Genomic DNA, 10,427 nt, shown 5'->3' with positions numbered 1-10,427 from the left:
CTGCATATAAATGGAACTGTGAAACTCAATAAAACCTGTTGTTCAAGGTTTATATCCATGAAAACAGTATTACTGTTCTAACTTGATACTTATTTTGCAACTTAATTGCTACACACTATTTCACAAAGAAAATATACATATACCTATACCCTTACCAGATTTACATACTTATTTGCTCTAATAGTGCAAAGGTAAACATCTTAGTACCATTTTCATTTTTAGCACAGTGCCAGAGTTTGATTAGCAGTCTGCTAAAACACCTATATCCTATATCGTAAGACTTCCCTAGGAACATGTGGGCATGCAGAGTTCAAGTAATGCATTCTAGATCTTTAAGTTCCACAGAAGCACTTTTATATAAAGCTGCTATGCCTGTATACACACCTGCAGCCAATGTATGAAGCCTGAAGCCTGTTCTCCCCTTTCACATCTTCCCTTCTCACCCAATCTTCAATGTTAGTTTGGTCCACTATATTTAAAAACCTGTAAGTGTATTTAACCTATATCTAAAAATATTGGGGAAGCCAACAGGAAGACAATTTGAAATAACTGGTCAACAAAGCTTTCTAATTTCATAGGAACCATATAAGCCCCCACCTATTAAGAGGGGCATTTCTAATAAAGTTTTACTCTAAGTATCATATGTACATTTGCTGTGTCAACTGTGTGTTAATTATAACAATTTTAACAACAAAATATGAACATCTGGTGTCTTATGGTCATTGCAAAACCTAACATTTCAACTTATATACAAATATGCCACAAAAAACAAAAGGATCATCAATAAGACCTTCAAGCAAAAATTTATTAGGTAAACATTTTGTGGGAGGAATTAACAGTTTTTCAAGAAGAAAAAAGGAACAGTTAAGTATGAATTGTTTACTTATGTTTATTAAAGCAATCATGGCAGACATTATGGTATTACATTCCACTAGATACATTAATGACAAATACCTTTATTTTTAAATACCAATACTTAACGATTCATCAGAAACTGCATCTTTTTCAACTCCTTAAATTTATGAAAAAGCTTCAACTTAAAAAAAAAAAAAAAAACCTCTTTCCTAGAACTTGATTTTATTTATTGGAAAGAAGGAGAACAAAAGCAGGGGGGAGTGACAGGAGAGGGAGAAGCAGACCCCTGCTGAGCAGGGAGCCCAATACAGGGCTTGAACCCAGCAACCTGCGATCATGATGTGAGCTAAAGGCACCCAGGTGCCCCAGTTGTTTTATTTTTTCTTTTAATTATTTTAGGTGTAACAGAAGAAAATTTTTCATGATCACAACTTCTTTAACAACAAAATGAGAAATCCTACCAGAAGACTAAGGAAAGCCTAAAGTATCTTCATCTTGGTGAAGCACTCAAAGTGGTATCAAATTTCTATCACTCATGAGAGGAGTGACGAAGACCAACCTAGATGTGCATTCCTCACCACCACCTACTAGCTCTATCACCTTGGGCAAATCACTGAACCTCTCTGGGTCTAAGTCTCTTCATCTGTAAAATGGTTTTAACAGTACCATGACCTCAGAGAGCTGCTGTGAGGATTAATGGAATTAACACATGTGAAGCTACCAGTTTACTGTTATTACAAACCATCTGAGTATAAAATCTATTGGATTCTGAAATAAAACAAGTTGACTATTCAGTGCATGCCCCAAAAGGCTTTTAAACTCTACATATTTTGTATGTACCAGGCAGCTGCCAATAGGCATTCTGGGGTTGCCGCCTTCAGATAATCACAGCAGTCAGAAACAGGAATATTTTTACATATAAAATTAATATACTGCTTCTACTCTCAGAAACATTTTTTACAAAACTTAATCATATTCACCTATTTTTAATTCCAAAGTGTGGTGCTCAGACCAATTCCCCAGCAAACATTTAGGTGCCCCTGATTTATATTCCTGTGTTTTGCAATCAGGATTTCTGAGGCTGCAACTAAGGAATATTTTTACAACTCTCAAAGAGATTCCCATACTCCCTATACTGAGAAGCAAAGATACAGATTTTTCAGTAATTCATTAGCACCTTCTTGTTCCATTTAATGTACTAAGTACTGAATCTCCTCAGGTAATTCCTTTTCTTTCCCTACCCCAATCTCCTCATGCTCTCCTCTCCCTGCCTTTACAAACTTTATGTGTGGGGCCCTTGCTGTGAGGTGATGAAGATGAGTAAAGGAAGCTTTTCCAAATACTTCCAATCCAAGCCTATTAACTTTCAATTTTCCACTGATTATGAATTGCCATTTTTAAAAGAAGTTTTAAGGTCACTATTCCAAATTCCCTTTCCTCATGGGACCTTTCCTCAGGGGTTTAAGGGAACAGGATTTTTTAAAGGCCACATTTTTTTCACTCCTTCTGCACAATTTGAAACATAGATTTAAATGTTATCTTTAAAAAACAAAATGTTTCAGAGCACCAGGGTGGCTCAGTCGGTTAGATGTTCAACTCTTGGTTTCTGCTCAGGTTCTAACCTCATGAGTAACGGGATAGAGCCCTGGCGTCAGGCTCCATGCTCAGCGGGAGTCTACTTGGATATTCTCTCCCTTTGCCCTTTTCCTGTGCCGTGCCTGTGTGCTCTTTCCAAATAAATAAATCTTTTAAAAATTTTAAAAATAAAAAACAAAATGTTTCAACATGTCCTAGCCTGTTATGATAGAATAGGCTGGAAAGCACACAATTGTAAAACCTAGTCACAGAGACACTCCTTTTTTTCATGTAATACAACAAATAACTTACTCAAGTTAAGATGTGCTACTCTACGCTCCAAAATATAGTTGGCAGAGATCATGAAAAGGGCTGCTACTTTCATGAAGCTTACATTTAAATGAAAGTTGTAGGACAAGTAAACAACTAATCTGCTTAAAGATAGCAGATGTTCCACAAAGAAATCTCTGAAAAAATCAGGAAAGGTGAACACAACAGTTAAACTAAAGAACCTAAAATTTACGTGCAATTTAGACAGCACTAGAACTGAAAAGAAGCCCAAAACAGGAGAGATCCTGGTTAAGTATGAATTTGACTTTCAAATCTATTTTTTTAAGACTTATTTATTTATTCATGAGAGAGAGAGAGAGAGGCAGAGACACAGGCAGAGGGAGAAGCAGGCTCCATGAAGGGAGCCCGATGGGGGACTCGATCTCGGGTCTCCAGGATCACACCCTGTGCCGAAAGCGGCGTTAAACCACTGAGCCACCTGGGCTGCCCCTAATCTAGCTTCAATACACAAGTCTTAAAAACCTGCTTACAAGAATTTAATATTGCTAATATAGAAATATGTAACTTGACTACTTCTTGAACTCATCACGCAAAGACTTACAGAGGGCAACAAACCAACAAAAAAATGAAGTAATTCCAGTCAAATCTAAGCCACCAAACACTAGTCTTTAAAATCAGAGTATTGATCTTAATCTAAAAAGTCTCATGTGGTTTAGGTTCTGGTTACCTTAGAGATTTTGACTCTAAGCACTCTGATGGCAAGTATGATTAGTTTGAATACTTGTCCTGTGGTTCACTAATGAAATCTGATAAACTGGAATCCTCAAATTTTATATGGTTCTTTCAGATCCTGGATTTCCTGGCACTGAGAGGTTTCCTGCAGCAGCCAGACTTCCAGTGGTAGGCTAGGGAAGGCCTGAGCAAAGCAGCCAGCTGATTATCCTAGCTTCAGACCACATTTTAGAAATTAATGTTTAGACAAAAAACTTTTTCACAGGAGGACTCTCCTGCCACTCGCAGATCTTTAATATGGATAAACTACTAAAAATAGGAATCTAGGGGATCCCTGGGTGGCTCAGCGGTTTAGCGCTGCCTTCAGCCCTGGGCATGATCCTGGAGTCCCAGGATCGAGTCCCACATTCAGACTCCCTGAATGAAGCCTGCTTCTCCCTCTGCTTATATCTCTCTGCCTCTCTCTCTCGCTGTGTCTCTCATAAATAAATAAAATCTTTTAATAAATAATAAAAATGGGAATCTTCCCCGCCAGTGATCAATCACTTTCATAAAGAAAAACAGGTGGGTATCATACACAGACACAGTTACCAGGGGAAGTAGTGTTTCCCTGTAAATTTCGTCACTGATTTCACTTTCAAACATAAAAATCCCAAGTCAAACACAATTCTATGAACAAAAATTCAGATGCAGATTTCTAAGAAAGATTTCTAAATTAAAATAAATGTCTTAAAAATCAGTTGTGACTACTGAGATTTATGTTACAATTTGGAGTCCTTCACCCAATTTGGCTGAGGAAAGAAGCCAAGGCTACATATTACACAACTCCATTTATAAAACATGCTAAAAGAGACAAAAATGATGATGGAGAACAAATCAGTGGCTGTCGGGGATATCAAGTGGGAGGAGGTTAAGTATACAAAAAGACAGCATGGGCGAGTTTTTTGAAAGTGGTAGAAGTGATATGTATTCTAACTGATGGTAGTTACACAAATATTTATCTATGTTACTTCATAGAACTATACACCAAAAGAAAAAAATTTCACTGTATAATTTTAAAAATTTCTTTAATCAGTGATTACTTCAAAAATACCTTAATGACCTTATCATGTACTGAGGTACTGTGCTAAGCCCCCTTACATACATTCTTATTTTATAGGCACACAAACCTGAGAGGTAAATATTATCCCTATTTGAGTAAAAACAAAAACAAAAACAAAACACTGAGGCTCAGAAGTGAACATGCCCAAAAGCCAAACTACTTAAGGTTACAGAGCAGGATTCCAACCTAGATTTGACTGCAAAGCCTATATTCTTCATCAATGTAAATATCCTATACTCTCTCCCCTCTAGTCATAAATACCAACCACTCTGTCTCCTCCACTGATGTCAGAAAGCTATTAAATTTACTCATTCTATTCCTAACTCAATACATTATAATAAAGTGAAAATATGCAGATGAGCAAAACATGATTCTACAGCAGCACAGTCCAAGAGAACTTTCTGCAACAATTGAAATGTTCTGTATCTGTGTTGTCCAATAGGTAGCCTATATCCACATGTGGCTAGTGTGACATTAATTTGCAAAGGCATGTGTGGCTAGTAGCTAAACTGCACTGGACAGCACACTTCTAGAGAAGTAACTTAAAAAGAACATGCATGAGAGAGAAAAAAGCAACTTATCAAAATATGGCAACTCAACAATAAAACAAAGGTAGATGTATAATAAAGGAGTAAAGGTGAGAAATGCACAACCACTTGGGGCACATGGGTGGCTTAGTTAAGCGTCCAACTCGATTTCAGCTCAGGTCATGATCTCAGGATCCTCGGGCTCTGAGCTCATCGTGGAGTCAGCTTGTCCCTAACCCTCTGTTCCTCCCCGCGCTTGCTCTCGCTCTCTCAAATAAATAAAATCTTAAGAAAGGAAAGAAGGAAATGCACAACCAAACAGGTCACAAAACTAAGTCTATTTTTCAAACATCTACTCACCCTTCAAGATTCAGTTTAAATACCAACTTCATTTATACTACCACTACACTTCAAATATGTGTATATAAAGAACTGTATATAAAGCATATGACTGTGTTTTCCGCCACTGGACTGTGAATATCTTAAGGACAGATATTAACATATATATCACCAGCACCTCCCACCTGTATCCAAAGGCTTTGTACAATAAACATTTTTTCATTCAGTTCTAGTGGGAAAAATTATCTTGTTAGGTCCTTCAACTACAAATTCAATTCTGCAAGCATTTGAGTACCAGCAATATATAGGAAAGAGAAGTCCCTGTAAAAAATTTACAGTGGGGATGGGAGTTACAAGACACAGGTAAACAAGAGCAATCACGTAAGTATAATGCACATAAGCATGTGCTTCATGGCTGAACAGCAACTGTCAGGTGTCCTGATGGTAAGAGAAACTGGAAAGCAGTTTAAGAACAAAGCAGCTATTGTCAATTCTGCAACAGCAGAGGTGTAAGAAAATTTACTGTATCCCCAACCTATTACTCAGGAAAGTCTACTGGATTTAAAAGAAAAAAGTTAAGGAAGGCCTTCAAAATTTATTCTGGCTCTACTCACATTATCCATGTATATCAGGGTCCCATCCTACTCCTTTATACCACAAAGAAAAAACCGGTCTTAGAACAAATCTTACTAGATCCAAAGTTTCCATGACTGTCTCACAGCAGAGGGTGGTATCCATTTCTTTCATACTCAAACCCTGATTATCTTTGTTATAATACCTTCTTTTAGGTCCTAGAAATGTGCTATCTGGAATAGTTACACAGTACAGTCTCCAGGTCGGTATATATGCAGCATCTGGAGCTAACAGTAAGTAAAGTCCTTCAGAGCAGCCCAGGTGGCTCAGCGGTTTAACGCCGCCTTCAGCCCAGGGCATGATCCTGGAGTCCCGGGATCGAGTCCCACATCAGGCTCCCTGCATGGAGCCTGCTTCTTTCTCCCTCTGCCTCTTTCTCTCTCTGTGTCTCTCATGAATAAATAAGCAAAATATTTTTTAAAAATAAATTCATTCATTTAAATCCTTTAAATTCATAAGTATATTTTGTTTCCTCTAAAAATCAACGGGAAGGCGGTACTGCTATGAGGAGTCTGCAAATTCACAGACATCAGGTATTATCTGTAGGCCGAATAAATTGAAAGTATTACTATCATGTAGAAGTTTGCAAACCACGAGACTAGGAAACAACAGTTCTATACTATAACTTCTTTATATATTTAAAAATCACTAACAAGTTTTCTCATCTTAATCAGCACACACATCATTCATGACAAAAAAAAAAAAGAAACAGAAAAATCTGTCTAATGTTCCTACACTGAATGGCCATGCGCTGGCTAATTACTTAACTTCTTTGAGCCTCCCTTCTCAAATTTAAGATTGAGGGCGTGAGACTAAAAGCCCTCAGAGAAAAAAACTGACTTAATTAACTAAGATAATTACTTACAGATTGACTTCAACAAGGCTTCTGGTTCAATCCTACCTAATTCACCCATAAACAGGAAAAACACAGAACTGTGGTAGTTATTAAAATATGTCATAAATTCTTTGATACTCCACCCTTCAAGATATGGAACTTAATTCCACTGCCCTTGGCTGTAGGCTGGACTTAAGTGACTTTCTTTCAACTAACAGCATGTGGCAGTGGTGTGGCTTCCTCCTTGCTCTAGCTTGTACTGAGGGAGACAAACTACCATGTTGTGAGGACACTCAAGCAGTCTGAGAACTAAGACCTGCCAATGCCAGCATTAACCTGCCAGAGATTAACCTGCTTCCAGCCACCTTGGAAGCAAATCCTCCAGCCCAGTCAACATTCTGACTGTAACCTCATGAAAGACCCTAACCCAGAACCACCACGCTATCCTAGTCCAGATTCCTGGCCCACAGAAACTGTATGAGATAAGCAAATGTTTATTATTTTAAGCCATGAAGTTTTGGGGTAATCTGTAATAGCAAGAAAACGAATCTACCAACCAGTGTTTTTCAAAGGGTAGACCTTGATTCATTTAAACCACCAATTTTTTTTTAAGTTAGAAAAAAATACATTCTATAACTCAGAATAACAAGTACTATTTTCGGGGATCCCTGGGTGGCTCAGTGGTTTAACGCCTGCCTTTGGCCCAGGGTGCGATTTTGGAGTCCCGGGATCGAGTCCCACATCGGGCTCCCGGCATGGAGCCTGCTTCTCCCTCCTCCTGTGTCTCTGCCTCTCTCCCTCTCTCTCTCCCTATGTCTATCATAAATCAATCAATCAATCAATACATAAATCTTTAAAAAAAAAAACAAGTACCATTTTCTGAAAACTGCTTAAATTTTATGCATGTGTACCAGGTAGCATTTAATAAAACGTACATCTTAGAATTATAACCAAAAAGATTTGAAACCCCAAAGCCAACACTAATGGGATTAAAACAAAAAGTCCTCTAAAGTATATAGAATCCTTGAGGGAATATGGACTCAGTAACAACCACCTATAAAATATGATTTCTTACAAACTTTGTAACCAAACCAATGATATATAAGACACTCAAAATAATATCTTTTCTTATATTTTAAACTTGATATAAAACACAGAGGGCATGGTAGACTTAAGCATGTAAAATCATGTCATTTTCCTAATTCAAGAGGTTACTCAGGAGGACATCCTTATAAAATTATGTAGTGAAAAAGCTGCTTTAGGATCTACCCACATCTATTACTTCCCCGATCACTTTTATCGGTTCAAGGAAACTCCATCTTCCACCTGAGCACAAATGCACAAATTTTTGCAAAAAAAGGAAAAAAAAAAAAAAAGTAAGTACAATACTATTAAATTGCTTTCTGCCCACTGTCCAAGTCTCACTGGAATTATCCTCTTCAGAACACAAGCAAGTGCCTACTTTTCTAATTGTATTTCAGCAAAACATGCATCAAAACTTTCAGCAGCACATGACTGTAGCTTATTTATGCATAACTCAACATTTGATGAATCCACTTAGATTATTTGCTTACACTGTGATTTTCTTTGAAGGAAAATGTGTGAAACTATTTTTGAACTCCTAATTTACCAAATTTATTTTCAAAATACCAAAATAAGTCAGTACATAAGCACTAAAGAGATGATTTAATTTCTGATTTTTCTTATAACTGAACTCAGGGCATTTGTGGCTCTCCCACAACCAGACAGCCTTCCTTGTCCCAATGCTGAAATACACTACTAGTTCTTTACAAGGACTCTTTTCTCTCCAACCTTTATATATGTATCCACCTAAATATTCCACTTCAGCAAGTTGCAGAAAGCAGATATAATCTGTACGGCATTCCTTATAATGCTATTACTTAGCATACTTGGCAAAATTCAAGTAGGCATGCCTATGCCTTGAGAACACTGGCAGCAGAGCAGCCCCGTTCTAAAGTCAAGAGCAGCAGCTTCTGAAGAGAAGACTAGGATGCTCCTGACAGCACTTTCTCTAGGAATGTGATCCAGGGTTTCAGGAATAACCCTAGTTTATTTCTGTAAAACTATGTAAGAGTACAGTACTGAGAAACTATTCACTGGTCTTAAGAGAAAGTAGTTACTTTGAGACTCAAGGCCAGTTACTCTAGACACAATGGCTAAAACTAACCCAAAACTTTAGCATCAGTTTTGTCCACTTTTTTTTTTTTGTCCACTTTTTAGTTTCCCTCAAGTCAGTTCCCTCTCCATGTAGGCACTCCATCAGACCATAAACTTGAAAGTTCACAGTCAAGGTCTAAAAGAATTAAGAACCCAAAGATCTCCAACTATGACTGTGTACCAATCAGAATCACTTTAGTTTCCAAGTAAGATGAAACAGACTTCAACTGCAGAGCCAATCCAAGGAACCTGGCATGCCAGTCTGAAGGCCAACTTTGATGTGTTAGTGATAGTGCACTAGGAATACTTGTATCAGGGTCAGAATTTAGTTTTGCAGGCAGACATTTAACCACTCAAGTCATTTATCAAGCTGATCAAAGAATAAGAAAGTTCAAGGCAGGTATGTATGAAATCTATTATTCACTTTTGGACCACTAAAGTTACACAGCTGCTTATTTTGTCTTCAAAGAAGGAGGAATTAGTCATCGGTAGCCCTGGGTGTAACTGTATTACTAAATCAAACTCAGATTTTTAGGAGGGGACACTTCTGTATGTCAAAGTAACTGTCTTAAGATATTACGCTTACCTTAAATATTTTGGGAAATATGTGCCAGATCTCTTTGCTAAAGTCTGGCTCTGTAAACCAAAATGGGTTCAACATCAAATTAAGGAACTTCTAGCTGAATTGCATGCTTTAAAACCAAAGCGAATCCTGGAAACTGCTACCATTTCCTTAACAATCAAGCCATATTCTTTTTAAATCTCCCCAAATCCTAACTGTGTAAAACACAGAAATCATTATATCCAGTCCTCAAAAATTGTACTTCCAAAGACAAAAATAAAACTCTACTAAAATGGCAACACAAAAATAAACTTTAAAATGTTAAAAATGACCACCAGAAAATCTAAGTCCCCCGCCTGCCATGTAACCTGTTACAGGACCTCCAAATTTAACAGAATGGCCAACTCTAAATCCACTCTAACAGTACACCTCAGAGACCGAAAACTTTACAGGAAAGTGAACTGTTCTTAAGCAACAAACATACTTTTTGCAAACTGGTTTTTTTTTTTTTTTTTTGGACCAACGCTTCATAAACTAAAACAATTGCTGAAATAAGCATCAAACTCAATACTAACAGGCACGTCTGACATCACACTCAACCAGTCTGTTAAGGAAGCACTTGCACCTCTTCAAACACAGCACAGACAGACATATCTACTTCGGTGTGACTTTTCAAATCCACTGGTGACGGAAAGGTACTAGTGATTTACAAGTTTCTCCCCAGTTCTCAAGTCCACTCATTTCAACTCTCCAGATGAATACTTATGACACACGGGAAATAAAGGGACGATGGTATTG

This window comes from Canis aureus, chromosome 1 (assembly GCF_053574225.1).
Source record: "Canis aureus isolate CA01 chromosome 1, VMU_Caureus_v.1.0, whole genome shotgun sequence".
In the NCBI taxonomy this organism is placed as follows: Eukaryota; Metazoa; Chordata; class Mammalia; order Carnivora; family Canidae; genus Canis; species Canis aureus.
This window is presented reverse-complemented; position numbering follows the sequence as displayed.